Source organism: Pseudopodoces humilis, chromosome 3 (assembly GCF_049639895.1).
Source record: "Pseudopodoces humilis isolate 2021_Gansu_Grassland_sample_001 chromosome 3, ASM4963989v1, whole genome shotgun sequence".
Taxonomy (NCBI): domain Eukaryota; kingdom Metazoa; phylum Chordata; class Aves; order Passeriformes; family Paridae; genus Pseudopodoces; species Pseudopodoces humilis.
Genome location: NC_142202.1, coordinates 36907544 through 36929951, shown reverse-complemented (window position 1 = coordinate 36929951; position 22408 = coordinate 36907544). Strand labels below are relative to the sequence as shown.

General features: G+C 39.3%; 1 protein-coding gene across 3 annotated transcripts in view; it reads right to left on the bottom strand.

Annotated features, from left to right (window-relative positions):
• RASGRP3 (RAS guanyl releasing protein 3) overlaps nucleotides 1-19218 on the bottom strand; it is a 58628-nt gene extending 39410 nt beyond the window's left edge. Inside the window, exon 1 of one of the 3 annotated variants that reach the window (XM_088053572.1) lies at nucleotides 19049-19218. The gene's annotated coding sequence lies outside the window, so the exon portion shown is untranslated. Of the gene's footprint in view, nucleotides 1-5922; nucleotides 6046-19048 lie in introns of those variants that run through there. The other 2 variants (XM_088053576.1, XM_088053571.1) reach the window with 2 other exon arrangements.
• Between the last annotated feature and the right edge of the window lie 3190 nt (nucleotides 19219-22408).

The following is a 22408-nucleotide window of genomic DNA, read 5'->3' as shown; positions in this document are numbered from 1 at the left end:
GGGTGAAGGAGTTGGGAAGATCTTGATTTAAAAGCTGATTTAGAGGCTTAGGGACTTGTTTTTCTTTCTGCAGTATTTAGAATTGAAAGAGTGGCTGCTGTTGCAGTCGGGTTTTCAAAACAGCTCAGTCCTTTTCAAGCTTACAGGAGTAAACTGTATTTCTAAAAGCACTAGTATACCAGATAACCATGCTCAGGTCAAATTTTATACCAATTTCTAATTCAATATCATTAAATCAGTTCAAGTATTCAAAAAGGAGACGATTCTGAAACAAAGACATGAAGCGAATTTAAGATATGGTAATCTGAAAGCCACATCTCTTATTTTAGTTCTGCAATATGAGCTGAGAACTAGATCCAAGAGAAGGATTAAGAGCCCAGATCTTGGCTCCCTTTTACTTCTATGGCCTGACTCCAGGGGTATGTTTCTCAGCCTGGTCTCTCACTTCTCACCTCCTCACCCCAGAAGGTGACTGTCTAGAGCTTGTAACCTCTTCCTGCACTTTTGATATTAAAGTCTGAGCCAGTAACATCAAGAAGCTCCCTACACACAAAAATCCTCTGCCTTGTCTGTGTTAAGTATCCTTTAGTCACACCTAATGTGTCAAACCCACACAACATAGGTGCAGCCATGATGCCCAAATTCCTTTTCCAAGAGCTCTGAAGACTCCTTAAAGTTATGAAGGATTGCAGATCTCACGCTCTCTTGGCTGAGACTGCAGAGGAGATTCACCATCCTCAGAACCTCAGCGTAATTCCATATTGCATGAAATAATGACATTTCTTTGGTCTGCAGGAATCAAGTAAGCAAGAGTGTGACTGTGTAATTTAAGGGGAAGAGCACTCACTCAAGAAGAGATGAAAAAATGTGAATTCAAGTTCCTGCCCCAATCCCTACTTAAGATAAAAATATACAGTCATTAGGGCAGGGCCTGGAAACCAAGAGTTTTAGGAAGGGTGGCAGCTGTTCCAGGAAGTATGTGATCATGAATTCAGCAAAGCAGAACATGAGTAAGCAAGCTAAAGCAGGCAAGACATCTTTAGTGGAAGAGATTATTATTAGTCTTTTAAGGAAGCTATTTTATGAACAGCGTGATAAGGCTGGAATGTCATGGCTATTCGGATTTGGAGGACAAAAATCACTATATATCCAGATAGTGAATTGACTCAAGCCCTAATCCAGCAAACTTTTTCTGATGTAATTTTCCCCACTGGTAATCAATTATGTATTTGCATAAACTGGGGGTTTTTTACTTCCCACTAGCAACACCAGAAATTTCCAAACAAGCTCTTGGGCTCGAACAGTGTGTTGCTGTGAAACAATTTACCATGTGTGCCACACGAACCTGCACCAAGATTATGGATTGGGTGGACCTAAGTGAATTATTGGTCATGAATAGAAGTGTATCTGTAATAATGCCACTTCAGATTAAGGAAATTCAACTTGTTGAGACAAGAGTTTAAGCTGGAGAAATGTTCATCTTTCTAAGGAACATGAACAAGAAAACAGCATTACAACAAAGAATATATGAACCTTTGGTCATGTATCAAAGTCAGCCTTATCAACTTGTTTAGCAGGCATGCAACTACCCCCCATGCAAGCCATGTTCAGTCTATTTGACCGTATCATGTATGACTTACTTAAATTCCAGTCTCTAAGACTGATTTCTATGTTGAAAATCTTCAACCTGTTTCAGGCATGGGGAGTATAATATACTTCAGAAATAATGGAAAATCCTTGTTCACCTCAGAGATCCTGTTCCTGCACATACCTGCACTCCAGACCCCCTTGCACAAGCTCATCACTGCTCTGAGTGGAACAGGTTTCCATAGAAGGGGTTGAAAAGAGAGGCAATTTTAACAGGAGTGGAAGGAGTTGTATATGGAAATGTATCTATATAAAACATGTAATATCAATATATTTATATCAGCTAATGTACATTAAGCTTGGGATGACTTTTGTGGTAGTCCAAAGCAGACATACTGCAGAATCATTAATATTAAATTTGTGTTAATTCAAGATGATACAGTTATTTTCTCTTTGCAGGAACTAAATATATGAGCTATCTGAACAAGAATAGCTCAGATCTCACTAATTTAACATGTATTATTATGCTTGGCAGGTTCTCAAGATCCTGAAGCCCACTCCCCTTGCCCAAGAAACCCCAGATCGGAGCATATGCATAGATCACAGGTGGGAGAGTACTCTGCAGAGAGAGTCAAACCACTTCACTTATTTGAATGTGGTCAAGGGGAGCAGTTGTTCAGAGAAGTGAGACAGCAGATGGCCACCAAAACAACCAGAGTAGTTCTCAGGGGTAATTGTATTTTCTGCTGAGCTGTAAACATCAGCCCTGTGGGTATTTCCACGCACCCACAAGCTGAGCCTGGCCTCATACACACTTAGAGGTTAGCTGAGCTTTCTGATGGGATCTCTCATGATCAGCTGAGCAAATACCTATGTATTTGCAGGATTAGTCTTTGTAGCTGAACTGGACTCACCAAATCTGTTTCTGTTGATATTGCTGGTGCCTGTAGCTGACAATCTTTTACATTCATTACAAGAGAAAGTCCCCCCCCAGCCCTGTCACAACACCTCTGTTCTGGTGGTCAGGTGGTTTTTAGATATGTTACACCAATAAGAAAACCTATTACTGAAAAAGTACTATTTCACTGGCTATTCATATTGAATGGAAAAAACACAGAGAAAAGCAATGAAGAGCAAAAACCAGAGGACCTGAGAATTTGTTTCAGGCTTGTGATTCAAACTCTGAGATATAAAACCTTGCTGTTTATGACTTGTAAGAAAAGGCCAACATGAAAACAAATTTATCAAATTCAGCAGTAAAAAAGTGAATATACCATAAATATGTTAAAATAAAACACTTAGAGTAAGATGTTTAGAGTACCTGTACAAATGTACTGTAGCCAGGCCTAGGTAGCTTAGGAAAAAAAGAAAATGACACAAGTGCCCTTACAGTATTTTTAAAAGTAGTTTCCTCTCTTTATTCGGGAATATCCTGGGAGTGGCTCCTTGGTACAATGGCATTTTCAACTAGAGAGAGGGGCTAGCACAACTGCAGTTGCTCCTCAGCTAGATGTTTTGATATAGAGCAGAAATATACCCATTCAGAGAATGCCAGGCTGCCCTGATCATTTCCTCAGAGGAAAAGATTTAACAGGAACTTTATAACACTCTCACTGACAAGGGTCACTCTCAATGACTGAGCTTCTGCACAGGGACAGCAATATCCCCACTGTTACCCAATCTCCTGTACAATGTAACAAAAAAAAATCCAGGATGAACTTTCAGTTATATATTGGACTTTCTTGAGATGCATCAAGGGGAAATGCAAGGGCAGAGCACTTCCCTAAACAAAGAATGCTGGAATTTAATTAATGTGCTTCATGCCTATGCAGACCTGCCTTGACTTACATGATCATAATGGGGGTGTATATTCAAGAAGCTGAGCATTACTTTTTATGAGATCAGGATATTATAAAATAATATAAAAAGGTGGTTCAGAGGTTGTGTTTTCTGCTCAAGTGAAAAATCAGTGTGTGCCCCAGTGGTGTTCCAGGACTGGTGTTGCAGTGACAGATATTGCAGTTTGAATTAATGAGAAAAGCCAAAAGGTGAGGCAGCCTGAAGACTGCACTTATTTCTCAAAGTACACTGGCTGTGTTTAACAGTAAATATTCTTACCAAAATGAGTTCGTGATAAGGATTGAAACAATTGTACTCTTGAGAATCTTGTGATGTTGATCAAGTTTTCTTCATTTTGTGGATAGAGAATTTAAAAGTCTAGTCATGAATCTTGAATTTAATTCAGAATCAGATACAGTAATGACAGCTGGAAGCTGTAAATAAAGCAGGGGTTTTTATCTTAAACTTTGCAGATCCAAGTGATGAGTTATTCTCCTTGATTGTAAATTACCTTTACAACCAATGGTAAAGAGGCACAAAACTGAGCTCTCCCACCACATTTCTTTGAGACAATTCAGTTACCACTGTTACAAAGGTGTTTTCAGACATTATAACCTGAAGGCAAGCTCAGTACTGCGGTTATCTAATGTTTGCTTTGTAATCATCATTTTGTCTCTTTTATATTACACTTAATGCCCAGCGCAGCCGGAGAATCAATCAGCTCTGAGAGAGGCACCTACAGCTGGCTCACAGCCCAGCTGGTGCAGAGCCATTTGGCTTTGCATCAACCTTTTGCACCAAAGCTGGCTCAGAAGCTGTGGAGAAGCAGGGACCAAGAAGTTACAGCAGGTATGGACTGAGCTCATATCTGTTTTCTGGAGGATTTGGGGTTGAACTTAGGTTTACAACAAGGTCCTTCAACAGTCCTGCACAGTTTGGTTAATAGAGAGCACTCACTAAAATTACAAAGTACAGTGTCTGGAAACAAGAACACCATGGCATTATCTTACTCAAAAAGCAGAATTCCTACAGTTCTGAAGGAAAAGAAACTTATTCAGGGATCAAAATAAAAAGTGACAGGAAACAAGTTATGCTGCCTGCCCCACATGGAATGGAGATGTGGACAGGCTGGAGGGGCCCCATTGCAGCCTTATTGCAGCCCACTGCAGGCACCAGGGGCTCCTGACACAGTGCCAGGTACCTCAGGACCTGGGGGCCTGCGCTGTTAATGGTGTTCCACAGTACCCCTGGGGGAGGGCTGCAGGGTGCTGAGAGTTCTTCAGTTCTTCGTTCAAAGGCAGTCTATCCCTGGAGACACAAACAGGCAGGAAGCCACACAGACTTCTGGTTTTGTGAACAATTGAAACCGATCGACACTTTCCTACAAAATTTCCAAATAACTGTCAAAATCATAAACTATGGTTTAAAAGAAAAGTCTTCAAAGATAAATGATGCCTCACTTTCTTACACGAGAAATCTTTGAAAAGCTTATTCTCCCCACCTTTAAAGGAGAGACTGCATGCTACCTATCAGTGTTTACTCTTAGACCTTCCTCAACAGGACCCCACTGCTCTGTCTGTCCCTCTTTAACCTTCCCCAGAGCACCTTAGTCTTATCACACATCAAGATCCATCACTCATTCACCTGTTCCCGTTCCTCCTAAGTCTTCCTCCAAAGAAACCTGATTCATCTCTATGTAAATAATTGATCAGAAGTTCCTTTTTATGTATCCTACACTCTGGTTTTAAAAGAAAACTTCAGACTGTAAGAGACAAAAATTATCAGACAGGGACATCAATCATTCATGAAGCAAAACCACAAAACATATAAGTACCCCAAAAAAAATTGAATTAAAAACTTGGAGATATTTAGGAGACTCCTTCCCTGTTTTTTAGAGAGGATTATTTTGATCTTCAAAATACAATTATGCATTATTATTATTCAGAATGGCTCAAGAATATCTTACTCAGTACATCTTCAGTCTTCCTGCATTTCTTCTACCTTTTCCTTTCAAAAAAATCTCTGCATTAACCCCCAGGAAGTAACCAGTCACAAGCAATTTTTTTCAGATTGATCACACTGTTTTGAGGGATTACCTCTGTCAATTCCTTACCCTAGTGCTTTTAAGGCAAACACTGACATTTCTCTATACTCAAGTTGCATCACTACATATTGACTAGCTCTACAGAGAAAGGAAAATTCAGTCATCATAAACAGCCTCCTCACTCCATCATCTGAATAAATAAGCACCATATTCCCTTCCTGGCTAGCATGAGGGCGGAACACCGTACCTGCCTTGTTCCCGCAAGACCAAAAACAATGCTGTTAATCGCAGGTCAGAAAAATACAGGCAACCTGAGCATGAATGACTGCTTATCAATGAAGTTTCAAAAATATGCTTCACTCTTTCAAGTATTTTTATGAAAGGTCTAGGATGAAAATGGGAAAACAGTGACAGTTTAGGAAAAAAAATCAAAAACAGGGAAAATCACTTACTGTACTTGGTTCTGCAGAGGTATTCAACACAAACATCACCCTTCCTTGTCCAGCTGCCAAGTGCTAAAGCATGAAATGAGCAGCTGTTTCCTTCAAGCTGGGGCTGTGTGTCTTAACTAGTCACATGCCCCTCCTGATAAATCTCACTGCCGTGCCAGGAGGTTAGAATCTGAAGATCATTATTCCCCCTATTAGAAAATCCTTTTCATAATAACAGCCTTTGCTAAAGCATTTGACTGGAACGCGGCGCTATGTGCTCCATAACTTCTGGTTTTTTGTCGGTAGTTTTTTTTTAATGACTAACACCAAACAGCAGATAAGCCTTAATCGACAGTAGGGGCAGCACAAATGGAAAGTTAAACACGTCCCCGTTGATCGCTTCAGGTTTTTTTCTGACTGCAGACTTTGCTGTGTTTTAACACAGGAATTTAAACAGGAACAGGAAAATTTAAAATACTGTTTTGTTCCTAGTGTCTTTAACACCAGGGCACTCCAGTGATCATGCAAAATACATGAACAACCCCACTTTTGGGGATTAGCTCTTCTTAAGAAGAACATTACTATCTTTTGTGTTTGGACATTAGAGCTGCGTGTATTAATACTGGAGATCATTTTAATTTTGACACCTGGCATTTTTACTTCATGGATTATGTGTTTCATAATATGTTTGCCAGATATTGTATAGTCAGACTGAGACAGACCCTTTGAGGTGAGGACTATCAGTCTAAACAGAGAGAGCGAAAAAAATGCATCCTTATCCCCATGTTCCCAGATGTAGGACAAATGAAGGAGAAATGCTGAAGTCAAGAAAGGGTTTTGATGGAATTTTCCGGGTGATATGTAGTCACACATTACTGAAATTCAACTGAGACTTTACACTTAATTTCCTTTAGCTTGGTCACTCATTTAAAGATATTTAAGTATTTGAGACAGTCAATGGTATTTCGAGGTTGAGGTGCAAAATATCATTTTCTGAATTTCTGAAATTCCCATCCCATGTACAGGATGCACTGTGCTGAAACCCTGGTGGTACAGCAAATTGGCATGACTGAAAGGTCACAGGCAATTGCCATACCTCACTACAGGACGTGGTAAGGCTATTTTGATGTTTGGTAAGCAATCCAGATCCTGCAAGACAGCACGGTCTCATTGGATTACAAAGGGCATTATAGGGCATTTTTCTGGAATACAAATGACACCCATAGATAGTGCTGCAACTGAGATTTGGACAAATTAAAGGGATTTCTCAGAGCCAGGTGCCTGCTTTAAAAATTGTTAGAATAGTATAGCATATCTAGCTGGCACATTTGTCAGAATCCAATGAAAGCCAGCAAATCCCTGAAGTCTGCAGTGACAAAGGGTAACTAGGGTTGCTTCCTTTGACCTTACCCAGCTCTTCATATTATATAAACCAGCACATGGTTACAAAACCATGCAGCCACCAGCGCTGCCAGCATAGCCTGGAGCAGGGAAGAAGCCCTTGTGCTGATCACCCACGCCTGCCTTTGTGAGCTTCTCCTGTTCCTCGGGACTCTGGGAAAACAAGTTTTCAGAGGACAAACTCCTGCCTTGAAGGAGCTCTCTCCACATGGAGAGAAGGAGCCTTGAAGGAGCTCTCTCCCGGCCAGGCATGGGTGCATGGGAGCTGTGGGGAGGCTTTAGTCCCAGCCTGGGGGGCCAAGGAGCCCTGGGGTTGGGGTTCCTGCTCAAAGGGCTTGAGCTCTGCATGTGGCCTGGCCTCCTTTTGGCCTGAGCAAGAGGCAGAGGGAGGAGGAAGGCCTGGGAAGCAGGGAATGTTTGCTGCAGGTGTGTCCTGATGCACAGTCAAGCTGGGCAGCACCTCAACAAGCTGCTCCTCATGTAGTCTGGGAAGACTCCAAGATATGGTCCCAGGACATGGGGCTCTGTGACCCAGGGGCCTGCACAGCTTCTGAGGAGGCTTTAGAAAAGGAGGTTGTAAAATCTATGAATTTAAAAATGAGAAATAAGCCCATGAGGAATGAGTTCATTTAAATTTAGGCCAGTGGAGGAATGGCAATTTCAAAAAGGGAGCGAGAGCTGCCCTGGCAGAACTGAGTTAGAAGTTCCAGCAGAGCCTGGCCATGGATGACAGACCCGGCTGTAAACACCTGGCCTCGCTCAGAGAAAGGAGAAGGCACTCACTGGGCTTTAAGGCACCACCCATTGACCAAATGAGTTATCCTTGATAAATGCTATTTCATTTCCCCTAAAACACACTAAGATCAAGGGTACCAGAACTTTACATGCAGCTTTGAAATTACTCCTGAATTTCTTTACAACTATGTAGAAAATTACTCCCTGTTGATACTGAGGAAAACATGACTGAAATGTGTTCCAAAATAATCTATTTGACCATAAATATAATTCTTATTACTTTGTCCATTTCCCTGATTATGCAATATCAACTGCACTCTTTTACATTTATCAGCAACTGTTAATATAATTGATTAAATACTGATGGTACCTGGGCCATTTGAAATAGCACAGTGTACAATGTCATCACTCTGCACTGAATAGCTGTCTGTATGTGGTAGTCATGTTCCACATAGGAACATAATTTGATGATAATAACTGAGTGGCAGTATTCCACAAACAACTTTGGATACACTTCCTAAAAAGAAAAGTAGCCTTTGTACTTTCTGAAATTAGTAGACAAATAAACTAATTTTTATGGCTCTGTAAATACTGCTGTAAACTGTGGTTTATGTGGGAAAAAAAATATCTGTCCTCATTCTAGACAGACAATTTTAAGTTATTATGAAACAGAACAGAGAAATAATTTGGGTGTAATTCCTAAAAATAAAGGTCTTAAAAATTTTGTGGAGGTTTTCCTTTTTTTCTATTCTTTCCTGTTTTTTAAAAGAAATACCAACATAGAAAAGAAGACCAGGTAGTTAATGCAGCTGAAAAAATTAAGTGTTGTGTTCTTACTTCTATCAGCATTTTAAATATGACAAAAGCTTTACTCTGTGGAACACAACAGTATTCTACCTTCTCTTTCTGTTGAGTAAACAAATGAAGACTGGATTAAAAAGGGTGCATTTCTTTCTCTATGGACATTCATTTGCGAATAGGACACGATGATCCTTGTGGGTTCCTTACAACTCAAAAGATTCTATGATTTATGCCTCAAAGAAAAACTAAGAGATGAACATGGATTTCTCAGTCACGCTGAAATGGGACATGAGAAATACTGAAAAGGAGCAACAGAAAATAAGTACAGTTAGCACTGAAGTGTGATAGGGATGTGTGCATGTAAATAAAATATTTAATGTCACATAGTAGGATTGCTTTTAGAATAGCCCCAAGGAGCTAAAGAATGGAACAGTTGTCCATTTTGGTTGGGGTTGAGATCAGGAGATTTTTGCTTTTATTGATGCTGAATAAATGGATCCAGAGCCTCTCCTTATTGTAGGAGTGGCTTTATTTCATGGCTTCTTTTAAACTGTTGTTTCTCTTATTTATTTATTTTTTGGTTTTTTTAGATGCATTTAGCTATGTCTTGCTTATGTGTCGTTTAATTAACTGTAGGTGTTTTAATTTAGAAATTGATCACTAACAGAGAGCTGATCTCAAAATCAGTGCTTTGAGTCTGTGCAGAATTTTGAACTATTGAGTTATTTTCTGCATATGGCAGTTATGGACATCTGTTTCGTGGGTTGCCTAAAAATGTCTCTTTTCTGTTAGCATGTTCTTCTGGAATTTATGGAACAGGATGTAAGACTCTCAGATGTCAGTGTCAACTGCAAGTCTGTGTTGCTAGGTTTGCTTCCTAAATGGCTGCACTGCTATTTGACTTTGGCCTTTTAGAACATATGGAACTCAAACCTAACAGATAAACTGTCTGGTTTGCTGGTCTACCTTGTCACTGTCGGACATGAAATGATTCACACTGATGCAGCTCGAAGTGTGATGAAAGAAGAAGGAAGTTTATTTTGTTCTTTCAGTATTTATAGGTTTCTGACCACGACCAGGAATTGGATAGTCAGGTTACCACTTTCCCAACCACATTGTCTGTGAGAGACATCCATCAAAAGGCATGTCTTTAATGGAACGTATAAACACCTATGTTTCTAGTTATTTTCCTGGGAAAGTGGCTAGAAATTATGAAAACAATATCGAAAGGCCTGATTCTCAGGGCAACACTACCTCACTGCCCCAGATACTATATAGCCTTCACTATCAGCTGAAGTGAATGAAAGCAGACCATGGAAGCCTTCACCAGACAGGATGCTTTATAAATACCTAAGTGCTTTTAAAGGGGCTGCTATAAATAGTTCAGCAGCTCTTACACAGAGCTTCCAGCTAAAGGACGTATGAGGGGCACAACAGATAGGAAATTTTGCTGAAAAAATAGCATATAAGGCTCTCAACCTTACATTACACTGAATGAGTTTTAAACATTTATGGGCTACATTACACCCCTAGCAGTCTAAGTCAGTTCCAGGTCCTTCAGTGTAATGCTCTAGGGGGCACAGGAGTACTGCAAATGCCCAGTGCAGCTCCCCTTCTGTGCCCAAGGGTGCACCCAGTAGTCACATTACCTCTAAGAGAGTAAGAGATGAGAGGATAAGTTATCAAATTGGGGCATCCCTGGATACGACCCTTGAAATCAGTCCTTTCTTTATAACATCAATTAAAGTCATAAGGTGAGCTCAGAGCAATGCTTAGAGTCAAGGCTGCTGGCTGCTTTTCATTGGAAAACAGTGCCCTTCAGTAATTTAAGTATATGAGAAAATAATAATTTAAATGGAATCTGTACCCATCTGAAATTCAGAGTTTGTGAATTAAACTAAAATATCCAATAATTCTATTGCCAGAAATTATGGATGTAAAAAATTGTCGAGGTCCATTAAACATTTCTTTCAAGCTGAAAAACAGCAATAGTTCTAGTCAATGAAATACAGACCTGCTTTTTGACAGCTCAGTTGCACCATGGCAGGCAGTGGGGGATTTTTTTTTTTTTTTTACCTAGCAAACATTCAACCCAGCTATACTTCTGATGAAGGTTTTCACTTGTTACAGTGACTCCTGAATTCTCTGGGAATTAAGCCACTCTGCCAGTAGTCTGTGCCCTCAGTGCTTCCCATGCCATGTTCCAGAGGGGCTCTGGCTTGTCCTCTAGGCAGTCTTCCCACCGCTTTTGGATGGCTCTTAGTTTTCTCCTAAGCACTTGGTCTGCTTAGTGGGAAACCCAGAAGTAGTATGCCTGGAATGGAAGGGATAAGAGAGGGAACAGGACAGGACAGGACAGGACAGGACAGAACAGAACAGAACAGAACAGAACAGAACAGAACAGAATAGAATAGAATAGAATAGAATAGAATAGAATAGAATAGAATAGAATAGAATAGAATAGAATAGAATAGAATAGAATAGAATAGAATAGAATAATTCCGTTTGAAGGGACCTTTGAGGATGAACATCATCCAACCATGAAGCACAGACCTAAAAGAGTAAAGGAGAGAGGATCCAGGAGGTGGAGATGGGAGGTAGAAGGATCAAGCTTAATGATAAATGTGCAAGGCAACCTTTTCTCTCATGTACAGTACTAGTGGGACCCCCTCTCCTTTTTCTTCTTTCCTCCTCTTGATGTCCAGCTTGGAATCTGTGTGCTGGATTGTGGAAATGCTGTGCACTCACAGCTGCAGGTTAATGGTAATTGTATCTTAACTTATGTGATATATTTTCTTTAAAGAAGTATAGGGAGATACTAGATTTTAGGGATTACAAATCTGATTAATGAAAAATGACAAATGAAAAATTTGGGATGGTCTTATTTTTTCTGTATCTTCTGTTCTCAGATTTAGAAAGGGGATGACAATGACTGATAGGATGAATGAAAACCTCAAACCTACTCAAACAAAAAAATCCCCATCCACAAGACAACCCTTATCACACTTATTCCTGCCTTTCCAAAGCCCACAGTATTCACAGAGAGGCTGGAGATTCATAGACATGTGTAAGAAATTTTAATTACTAAAATGGTTACTATTATTGTAAGAACCCTGTTCTATATTTCCAGTTCCCTTTACTTGGTTTTGTTTCACCTTGAAGTACAGAGGTGGAATGAGAAATGTAAGTTGTTCTGTACTGTGAATGCTAATGCATGCTGGCATCTCCCTTGCTAAGAGGGTGGAATTGTGCCATGCCGTGATAGCAGGCACTAAGGACAGCTTCTGCAGCAGTGACAATAGACCCATGATTACAAAAACCCCCAAAACCAAAGTAACAAAAGCTCTTCATTGTCTATCACCAACTACATTGAATAGTTTTATTACATTCCAATAGTTTTATTTATAGCTCATTTCAGAAACAGAGCCTGAAGAGTAATTCTAGGCTTAGATACAGTAGCTCAGAAGCACATCTGTCACAAAGTTTGGGTTTTTTTTCCAATACTGTTGAGATTGAAGATTTCTAAACAGATGTGTGCATTTGGAAGAGGTTTGTTCTTTAAGTTTCTCCAGCCATCCTCATTGTGAGTGATGTGCTGAAGAAGGATGGAGCATTGCTGTAATGCTGAATTTACAGCAGCTCTCAGTTTTTGTTGTCTTTTCTGCATCTGGTAAGTTTGAGCTAATCAGTAGTTCCTCTACCAATTTAAAATCTCCAGTAAGTATGGAGTTTTTTCCACACTTGGTGCAAATGAATACAAGAGACCAAGAGTATGACATTAGGGTTTTTTCCTGAGTTCTTCATGATACCCTCTCTCTCTTCTAATTTAAATGAAATTATAGTTGCACAGAAGTTTTCAATTCAGTGAACATTGAAATGTTTTAGCAAAAGTGCCTAGATTTCTGCATTTTACTTGTCTCTGCTATTGCAAGTTCAACTGCTGTCAGCTTTGTCTTGTATAGATAATTTCTGAGAATGATTTTCACTCAAATTTTACAACAGAGAATGTTATCTGCCAAATTTGTACTACACATGAATAGTGAAAAATGTTTTTTTCACTCTATTAATTTTGATAGACATGTTGTCAGCACTGATGTCACAGTGGTTCTTGGTTTGGTAAGTCAGTCTTTCCTCAGTGACGCAGCACAGGCTGGTACTGAGTGTCTAGTAACAGCTTGGAGCACTGGTGTCCACTTTGCAAGTCCATTTGCATTGACATTACAAGAGTGGAAACAATGGAGTCTAGTAACAGACACAGAAAAGAGCAAAAAACCAAGCCTATTTCCTTCTTCTCTCTAGAAAAAACCCTGACCACTTTTTAAGTGTTTCTGTCAAAATACTAAAAATTAATGCACTGCTTGCTTATGAGCAGTAACATTTTTATGCCCTGTAAAAAGGAGGCATGGATCACAAATGCCTGCTCTGATAGAACTGTCAGGCAGGATCTCCACTTAGTCCAACACACAGCATGTTTATCTGACTGACTGTTAACCAGCAGCCTGAAATTTGCTGCAAATGTCTCAGGGTTCATGCTCCCAGCTCACTCTGAGATGAGTGAATTCACATCCATCTGTGCCTTCCTACTATGCATTAAGTATTCAGTGGAAAGACAAGAGAGAGACTATTGCTTCCATGCTCCTTAGCTGAGAGGAGATTTGCTTATTATAGTCACAACACTTAATATTTTGTACGACAGAGCCCCTTGGGGCCAAGGTCTCTACATATAACTGCTGGATTTATTACACTTGTTTTACTCTGTTGTTAGTTCTAGTTCCTTTTCTTTTAGTGGTATGAAGACATTATCCTCCTCTTTTATGTTTTTACTCTTTTTAATTATTGCTTAAGACAATTACCTCTAATAGAACATATTTGAATGAATAGGACTATATTAGAGTGACGTGCTGGGTCCAGAATTCCACGTAGGCTGTGTTCCAGTATCAAACCACAGCATTATATGAAGGCAGCATGAAAGTTCTTTCTTTTAAGAGAGAAAGAGGAGACTATCCATGACTGGGAGGAATGTCAAGCAGCATGGAAAAATTCAGCATTAATCCACTTCTCTCCCTTGCCTGTTCCCATTTATGAAGTTACGAAGCATATTTTATAGTTCAATTGAGATCAAGTTTGGTTTTCCTTTTGCCTTTAGTAATGAGCTCATCTTTGAAGATTTATCTTTGTCTCCAGCCTTCCAAGATAATTCTGGTACAGTAATGATCCAAAATAACAATGGAACACTATGCTGGAACACTATGCTGGAAAAATAAGGTGTGTTAGAATACAAAGGATTCTAAGAATGCTGAGCTGTCTAAACAGAGATGTTGGTACACAGCTCTATAATGCAAACAGTCATTAATCAATTAGTGAGACAATGCCAGACCTGTTAGCTTGACTTTAAATTCCTTCATCCAGCCCTGCTGACAGAGTTGTTTGGTACTTGGTTGGACTGTGATGGCAGAGCAGACTGCACACAATGCTCTGTGTCACACCACAACTGCTCTGGCTGTTCCCTGCATTTCTGCTATCTTGACCAAGTGGCACAACATCATTACAGTACTGGCAGGAGGGTGGCCACCTGGCATTTTCATTTTCCTGGGGCTGTGTGGTGCTGCACTAAAGAGCCCTTAGAGGAGGACTGTGTTTCCACTGTGCAGTTGTTTGAGTCCACAGGCAGTTGTTTGAGTCCACAGGGTCTGTTGGGGATCATTGTGATAAATGAGTCTGCAACCATTACTGCACAGGGGGTTGGGAAGGGACAATTCAGAGATGACATCCAGTGTAGAAATGAGAGCAAACTGCTGCAGTGAGTTTAGAGAAGAGAGGAAGACTGAATCTATGTCTACATAAGTGTCCTCGTTTAGTCACCCCAGGGCAATAAGGTAGAGTGTTTGTCATTTCCCCCTGCTGCCAAAAGCTGGAACAAACTTCCCCAAGGGTACACCTTTGCTTCCCAGAAAGTATTATACTAAGTAGCAAGGAGAGTACCAGCCCTGAAACTCAGAATAAATATGAAGAAGATAAAGACAAAAATACTTCTCAAAGCCAACTCTTTATTTTTTGTGGTAACCCAAGACATGAAGATACCTGCATGGTTATTGACAAGGTGGACTTGTACTCCAAGCCTTTCTTATTCCCCCTATTTATTTATTTTTATTTTTTTTTTTGTACCATATATTGTACATATCCCTCAACATCACTCTGCTGCTGCTGCGTGTTCATGCAGCAGAAAGCCACTGCTACTAATCCTTGGAAAGGAGAGCCCAGGTCAAGTCTCCCTTGAGACTAAAACCAGATTTTTCTCATCTGTTGTTCAGATAATAAGGCTTTTTAAACTGCCTAGGTGTGACCAAATAAGAGGTTTGACAAATTCATTCTCTATGTATTTTTCTATTTGGTTAATACATCTCTGTTTCATCTGTTCCTGAACAATGGCTCCTTGTTTTGTAGCACAATTTGCACATGGTCTGGGGTGACTGAGAGAATTTAAGGCAAAAAAATATAGCTACCCTTTGGCATAAAGATTGATTTTAAAGAAGTTTTTTTAAAAATCCTTGCTTATGCAACAGTACTTTTCTAGTCTACTAGAAGAATAGGAAAGCAACCAAAGTAAAGTTAATGGCTTTTTCTGATAGCACAGAGACTACTGGGAGAAACACTCTGTCTTCCATACACACATTGACCTTCACCCTGGTGCAGTAAGTTGATACAAAGCCTGAACATTCAATTCCCTTTTGAGCTGAAGGATTTGTGTCAGCCTGAACAATTGTCACTGTTGTGGGTCGCTACTCATGCATGTAGAACATTGAGATCCTCCCCTTAAGATTTTTTATCTTGAACATACTACATCCTTACTCTTCTGTTGTAAGCAGGAAAGCTTTTGGGTTTTGGATAAGAGAAATGGTGAAATTAACTTGCCGTGTTTGTACTCAGACTAGATGATCTAATGACTCTGCCAGGCTTTAAATTTTATCAGTCTGTTAAAATAATTTTGCTTGAAATGAATGAGGCTACCCATGTGCTTAAATTTAAGCACCTGCATAAACATTTTCACAAGTCAGGATGTTATTCGGCACATAGTTATGAGCTGGGTGTTTTAGACTTTATCAAAGAAATTATTTTTTTAACACTAGCATTTCTGTTGTGTTGAACAGCTACATCTCTTTGTAGAACTATTTTGATGCTGTCCAATATTGAATGCTGATTTCTCAATGTGTTTTAACTGGGTTTCTTTTTGTGTTCCCTCTCCCCCAGTTCTGTTTTTTGAGTAAGACTACTGTAGACTGTACATGTGTTCTCAAAAAATCGTGCTTTGACTGTTCCAAACACTTGTTATTATCTGCTCTTTTTTTTTTTTCCTATAATGTCAGTGGGCCTGACTGTGTCTTGGAGCACAAAACTTCCTTGTAAGAGTGTCTGGTATTGTGGAATAAGGGCTTAGAGAGAAATTAGGATACTTACACCTGAGCAATTGCATGAGGAATAATAAATCTCACTAAACCTGAACTAGCTTTGCAGGAAAGCATGGCATGACTAGTCACCCAAAGTGCATTATTTTTTAAGTCATGTGATTTTTCTTCAAGTCAGTCAGCTTTCCTGGAAACAGAAACCCACACTGCCCCACACAGTAGTGGCAGCTGACTGAAGTATTTATTTGACAGCCCGAAACCTCTTTAATTACCTGGTAAAATAATGTCAGGGCAGGAAGTTTGTGAACCTCCACTTCCTTCTGGTATATCAAATTCTCATATTTAATTTTTAGCTTGGAGCTTTAATAATTGCACCCCTGTTAGTACTTGTGAACACTCAAATGTGTTTATGCAGAAAGAGTCTCTTGCAAAGTACTTAGATAGTAGCAGGTGGTAAAATTTTATAAGGTGCTGGGGTGCAAATTTCATTCTAAGGCCTTCAGAAATCACAGAAGTAAGTTGATAGGAAAGGACCTTTGAAGTCATGGAGTCCAACCTGTGACCTATCATTACCTTATCAGCTAAACCATGGCAGTGAGTGCCTCATCATGTCTTTTTTTAAACACCTCCAGGGACCGTGACTCAACCACCTCCCTGGACAGCCCATTCCAGTGCCCAATGACTCTTTCTGTGAAGTATTTTTTAACTCATGACTCTATCCTCAGGACAAAACCCTCAGTTTGCAAACTTTGAAATAATGAACACGTGAACTCTTGCAGTTTAGAAACAAATCTTTATATTTGTGTGTTTATTAAGAGTATTAAATAGGGAATTTTTAAGTACCATCTACAGTATTTTTTCCAAAGGCAAATGTCAAAGTGCATCAGTATGTTTTTGATGATCTTTTCTTGTAAACTACAGTGTAAACTGGCTGATTTGCATATGATCTTCTCCTCATAGCTGAGGAAAGGTTTTCTGTTTTGTTACATTCATGCAGTGATACCAAGCTTTAAAATAATGCAGTGAGTGCTGCTGACCTGAATAAATCTGAACGATACAGTGTGTCCTGTTTAGTTGTATTGCAGTCGCTGTGCAACTGACATCTCATGGAAATGACTGTATTTATTCAATACCAGAAATTGCAATGCTTCCTAAATTTTTAAATTACAACACTCTTTTTCTGTTTCTGCTTAGTTTTTGTGCAGGGCAATCAGTTACTGAAATTGAAAGCGAGGAATGTTACCTGCATGAAAGCATGCTATGCTAGTTACTAAAATTGCAGTCTAAAGAGCTTTCTCTTGCAAATATCTGTACAATCTAGTTTCACTGCCATTTTAGTCTTCACAAGAACAGGCTTATAACCATGGAGAACTGAGAGTTACTGTAAATGCTGAGTACTTTGAAATCAGACAAAGGCCTGATCCTTTCCATGAGCATTGGCTTGCATCTGCTTCATTGGAATTGCTGCTTGGCACCTCCCTGGATCAGACTTTCAGCTGACTGCTGCTGTTTACAATTGTCCTATCGCGGCTTTTCACCTACATGGATGACATCCTGCCTCGCTATCTTCACAATAGCAGACTCTAAACATAATAGCATCCTACGGGGATACAGTAGAATAACAACACATCACACTTCCTTTCTACTCACCAGCAGCTTTTTACCATAAACCGCTAATCCTAGACAACATCTGATTAACAAATGAATAATCTGAACAGCATATGCTTAGAGGTAATGTGTTAACACAAATGAGACCAATACAAAGGTTATTCTCATAGATCTTTTGAAGAGGATAAAATTTGCATGGTGAAAACCTGAGTCTATTATTCTACAGCTTCTATTCTGCTGCCTGCAAATCACAACAGCACTTCCTTTGTTAGAAGTGCAAAGGACATGTTGAGAGTCAAAGAAATCAAACACAGTCTTAAAAAAAAACTAATTTTTTTATCTTAAAACCTTGCCTTGTTGATGGTAACTCAGTGAATTAATATGGTCTGTACACTGGTCTATCTGAAAATGGAACTTTTTACACGTGCAGTCATGATAGTATAATATTGTGTATAACATCTGAAAATAAGCAGATTAGAAATTTCCACCCATATTCTACTGTCAGTTTAAGTTAGACCTTAGAATGGCAACAGGTAATATTGCACTGCAAGCAACAATGAATAATATATCTTGATTTGATATCTATATGTAGTATATTTTTGTGTATACACAGGCACACACACACACAAATTACCTGTCCCAATAAATTCTAAAACTCTAGAAACTTTCAGCTACTTTAATTCAGCCCTTATAAGTTCTTACCTTCAAGTGTACATCATAAGACTAAATTATCACAAAACTTGCATTATATACATTTTGATATGTTTCTATATTCCGTATTAACATGTCTTGTATAGATATGTATTTCAAATACTTCTCCCTCTCTCTGTCTGTCTCTAAATCTCTATTTTTAAACCAATGCAGAGTTGGCATCATATTTTCTTTTGGGGCATACATTTACCATAATATTTCTCTAGTACTTAATCTCAGTCTATAAGATAAACATGACACAAGTCAGGAAAACAGGAACACAGATGGATTTGTGGCAAAGGCTTCTTTTGCTTAAGAAAAGTTCTGAGGAATTCATAAGTGAATTCAGATTTCTTTATCTAAAAATCAGACATTCTGCTAAACCTTTATGTAAAATTTGGTTGCCATTCCTTCTCCAAAGCTCATTCCTTTTTTTGTTTACCAGCCTGGCCACAGCTGAAAAGAAGTGGAGCATGCAGCAAGCAGAAATGCCAGAAGGAGGCACTTACCTTAATTTGATAGGTATCCAACTTGCATCACTCTCCTTTTTTTTGAAAGAGTTCTTGTCAGGATATCGGGATGCTGAGATTATTTGCTTCCAGCAGTGTCCTGCCCATGACTCTCACACACAGCAGCCCTGGCAGGGCCCTGGAGAGGGAAGCAGGACTGTGCTCTGTTCACTCCCAGCAGCTTCACTGGGGCTGGGGCTCCTCTGAGCTCAATTAGTTCTAGATTGTTTGGCTAAATGGCAGCCACACTTCCTTCTATTCTTTCCCAACTTAGTTTTCCTGCCTCCAGTGGTGCTTTTTCCTTTCTTTGGACTATAAATAGGCCTGTCACAACACAGTCTATAGCAGTAAGGAAGGCAGGAAATGCATTTAAACAAAGGAAAGATCTTAGGGGGTTTTACCCTGCCCTGCCAATATAAGTAAAGGAATTTGATAGGGGTTGGTCTGCAGACACAGTTCTCTTTGCATGAGGAAAACACTTGTTCAAAAACATGCTAAGATGTCATCTTTTGTACTCCACAAAAAAGAAAAAAAATGAGGAAACACAGTAGCAGTAGGCCTAAGTCTCTTGACTCATTATTACTTCCTTAAATAACTTAATTATGGTTAAATATTTTAATTTCTTTGGGACTGGAGTGTTGGAAAAAGTACTAATATTGGCTTAGAAAAGAGGCGAAGTTGGCTAACTTGCTTTAAGAAGACAAAATATGTCTTACAGGACATGCAAATCTTCCATGGTTAAGAATGACGTTTAAAGTCTATGAATCTTCATTTTGTCTGAGTGCTTTCTTCCTCAGTGGAACTTACCCTGCAGACTGGAAGTGTTTAAGCAAACTAAGTTTGTTTACATGCAGGGAAACAGAATTGCTGTGCATGTATTCAATGAAGAGGGCTGTGCAGCTATAGCTCAAATCATATCCTCAAATATGTTCCATGAATTAATTAGAGAAAAATAATTATTTTTATTTTTTTTTCTTTTTAAATCAGAACTTCCAATTTAATTATTTTCAGCTTAGTGGTTTTAAAAATACATACCAAGCTTCCAAGACTCTCTCAAGCTTGAAAAAAGAAATTAACAATTTTCACATTATACTCAATTAAATGGGAATCCAGTGTGGTATTTATCTGTCTCTATCTCTTTTCCCTGTCCCTACATTTTCTGTTGTCAAGGATACATATCTTGCCTTCGCTTTATACAAATTAAGTAAATCGCCATAAAAAAACCTTTCTGATACTTTTTACACTGGTAGTTTTATGTTGGAATATGGTTTTATGTTAGAACATTGGCAGTTGATGTTAGAATTGCTCTGTCTTTACTGAAGATTAATGCATGGTTTAGGATTGGTGATTACTTTAGTGGGAAAGTAGAGACTTGAAAGATAGCTGTTGCTACGTGGATGAAAAATCTTTCTTCTGTCTAAGATTTGTATCTGAAATATACACAAGGGGTCATGCTGAATGTGGTGAGAGTTAAGGACCTGTGGCACTTAAGGAATTTGGAGAACGTTAAACCTTTTGTTCCAGACATTATGTAGGCAAGGATCATGAGTGTTAGCCAGAATGCTCTTTTATATATGAGCTAGTAAATCCGTGTTAACTTCAGGTAGACTGCGTGATGCCAGAGCACTTCACATAAAAGTCATCTTCAGGAAAGTGTTGAGAACTTTGCAAAGATCCTGTCTGCCATGACAAGAATGTGATTATTTATGAAAAAGAAGAAGAGACATACAAGTGGTGTGTGAATAAACATTGCTGTTGGTTTTTTGCGATTAAATAAAAATTGGAGACCAAGGTTTTCCTTGAAAGTGCTTTCAAAAAGAAAGTTAAACCAAAATGCAATGCTCCAAACAAAAGTCTTTTCAAAATCAATAATTTGATTTATAGAAGGACCTGAAAGTTACAATATTTATGGTACTTTTTTCTTGTGTTAATAATCATATTTAGGAGACAGGTAGAAAGCTTTTGGAAGATGTTGATCTTTGAAGATCATGTACTACAAATCTGACTAAGAGAAATATAATCCTTTGTAGTGAACAGTGGATCAAATACCAACTTCAGCTGAAACATGGAACCAGGTTTTGCTTAAAAGACTCTGTCATGGAGATGACTGAAGGCCAGATGCAGTCTTTCTAGCTCTTTTAGACCTCAGACCAAGACTGAAGGATTGGCAATGTGTAAAAGTTGATAGAGCAGCTGTGGAATAGGCCTTGCTAAATCTGTTTCTGCACAGTTCTCCACAGTATAACAGCAGTGAAATGCAAAGCTGCTTAGCAGTAATAAACTTGCACATACCTTTATTCAGATGTAGTTTACTTGAAACCTTAAATCCTCTCAATGAGTTACTAGTGGTTACAGACTCGAATTTGCAGCACACATGCTCTCTGTGCTGTTAGCACCAAGCAGTGCCAGAGCCCTGGAGAGGCTTAGTCTGGAGCAGCTGCTTGCCTTGTGTCAGCACCGTGCCAGTAGAGCCCAATTGTACAAGCCTGCTTGCACTGATTCTTCTGGTAGCCTTTCTTTCATTAAAAGTACTTTGCAAGGTTAAAGCAGAATTACTCTACTCAGTCACTCTCACTTTGCATGCTGGAAAAAATTCTCACCCTGTGCGCAAACTCTCTTGCTCCCACTTTACCATTTCAGTCTTGATGAGAGTCTGACTTGAGAGGGATTTTCAGAGTTTTCACTAGAGACTTTCCCCTGGGAATTGATCAGGTAGCTGGTGGAGCCACAAGAGAGGCTGGAGCAGGGTGAGAAACTGTTGCTGGGGACAGGTGCTTGTAAAGTGAATTTTTCCCATGTCAAAGCTGAAGAGATGTATTTTCTCTGTCAGTCTCATTTTTACTCATCCTTATGCATTAGTCTCTAGGACAAACAATGACTGCATGAGCAGATACAGGGTAACACTGTGGTGCCCAGAACTTCTGGGGATGCGCTCAGTCCCCTGGAATTCAAAGCAGTTCATTTGCATTCCGTGCCCTGAAAATACGTGCATGTGTTACAGACACAAACAAACTCTTTCTTTTCACTGAGTTCCTCTGTGCAGGTGCAGAGTCTTCAAAGTAAAGAGAATCATGAATTCCTCACCACAGAAAACTTAAGACTGAGTTATCACATGGCAGCATGACAAAAGCACTGCTTTTTGCTGGACATCCCAGAGGGGCTTGCTGCAAATAATATTGATTTCTACCACTGAGTCACAAAACATCAATTTAGACACGTTAATATGCCCTCCCCTCAGCACCCCCCAGCCCCCCTCTCCCCATGTTGATTGCTGTGTTAGTTGTAACTCTGCATCTGGCTTTTAACAATTAGAATGCTAACAATGGTACCCAAATTCCCATGAAAGTTGAATATGGAAGC